The sequence below is a fragment of the Equus asinus genome, chromosome 3 (assembly GCF_041296235.1).
Source record: "Equus asinus isolate D_3611 breed Donkey chromosome 3, EquAss-T2T_v2, whole genome shotgun sequence".
Lineage (NCBI taxonomy): Eukaryota > Metazoa > Chordata > Mammalia > Perissodactyla > Equidae > Equus > Equus asinus.
Window position 1 is genome coordinate 33,588,777 of NC_091792.1, and position 1,859 is coordinate 33,590,635.

Consider the following 1,859-nt stretch of genomic DNA (forward strand, 5'->3'; position numbering starts at 1 on the left):
ACGGATTCGGTTATGCTGTGGATCAAATTCTTCCTGTGTACACAGCAATATTCACCAAAATACTAAAATTATAGTCATTTATCATATGATTAGCCACGAACTGACTGCGATTTAGCTATCACCAACACTTCAGTTGACAAGTTTATTTGAGAGCAACAGTCAAAGGAGCATATCAGCTTTTATTTCTCTTGCTGCCTATGCTCTATCCCTGAGGGAAATTCTATCTCCAGGAAGCAATATACTTGGATTGTGTAAACTGAACTCCCCACAGATACATTTTTTTTGAGATATAATAATTTACCCTCTTAACTGTTAGAGAAGTTTGCTACATGAGGAAGATTTTTTGGATCATTTGCAAAACCCTAAAGTTAAGATATAATCCAGTTAGTACTCTAAGGTCGCTTATGCAAAGATTTCTTTTGGTGTTTAGTGAATGGAAATTTCTCTCCCTAAGTTTTTTTTTTTTTTTAGGATATGAAAGTTTACTATTGCCATGTTTGCATCCTCAGAACTTATGATCTTGGTCTTTTCTTCTTGCCTTTACCTAGGGCCAAGAGAGAGACATTGGCTACGTTGACAACCCTAAAGTGGATTCCAAGAATGTCACTGACAGAATGACCTTTACAACCAAGTCCTGCAGCCAGAACTTCATTGTTCTCCACAGTAACGTTCAAACAATCGTCATTGGGTATGAAAGCTGTGAGTTTCTTGTTATTCTTTGTCAGCTGGCCCTTGACACACTTCCTGTTGGCAGAAGTGAGTTATTTACCTTCAACCCTGACTTTTTCCAGCAAAATTCCCTTTGCACGTGAAGTGCCTCCAAACGCATTGGCCTTCAGGGCTGGGCCCAAGTGGGCTTTCTTGTACTGTTTACCACGCCGCTTCTGGTCCTCTTGGCGGCTGTGGATGTTCCTGGCAGTATGAAGACCTTGACACTTGTGCATCTTGCTGGAGCCACAGGCCAAAGCAAAAGGTCTAACATACTTGTTAAAAGAATTGTGGTAAAATTCACATAACATAAAATTTACTGTCTTGCCCATTTAAAGTGTAAAGTTCAGCAGTGTTAAGTGCATTCTCATGGATATGCAACCAATCTCCAGAGCCTTTCATCTTATAAAACTGAAACTCCATACCCATTGTGATGATTAATTTTATACTTCAATTTGGCCAGGCCACAGTGCCCAGATATCTGGTCAAACATTATTCTGGAAGTTTTTTTGAGGGTGTTTTCAGATGAGATTTACATTTAAATTGGTAGACTTTGAGTAAAGCAGATTGTTCTCCATAATGTGGGTGGGCCTCATCCAATCAGTTGAAGGCCTGAATAGAACAAAAGACTGACCTCCCCCAAGGAACAGGGAATTCTGCCAGCAGACAGCCTCCAGACTTAGACTGAAACATTGGTTCTTCCCTGGGTCTGCAGCCTGATGGCCTACCCTGCAGATTTTGGACTTACCGGCCTCCAGAATTGCATAAGCAAATTCCTTCAACTAAATCTCTCTTTATGTATATAAACATCATAGCGGTTCTGCTTTTTTAGAGAACCCTGATTAATATACTCATTGAACAGTAACTATCCCCCCTCCCCCGTCCCTGGAAACCTCTACTCTACTTTCTGTTTCTATGAATTTGACTGCTCTAGATGCCATATATAAGTGAAATCATATGGTAAATATCTTTTTGTAACTGGCTTATTTCACTGAGAGGAATGTCATCAAGTTTCATTCATGTTGTAGCATGCATCAGACTATCTTTCCCTTTTTAAGGCTGAATAATATTCCATTGCAGGTATATGCCACATATTGTTTATCCACTCATCTGGCAGTGGACACTTTGGTTGCCTCCATTTTTTGGCTATT

The 1,859-nt window shown here is 39.9% G+C and overlaps 1 pseudogene; it reads right to left on the reverse strand.

Annotated features, from left to right (window-relative positions):
* Window positions 1–512: 512 nt before the first annotated feature.
* LOC106829281 (small ribosomal subunit protein uS12-like) lies at window positions 513–944 on the reverse strand (annotated as a pseudogene).
* Between the last annotated feature and the right edge of the window lie 915 nt (window positions 945–1,859).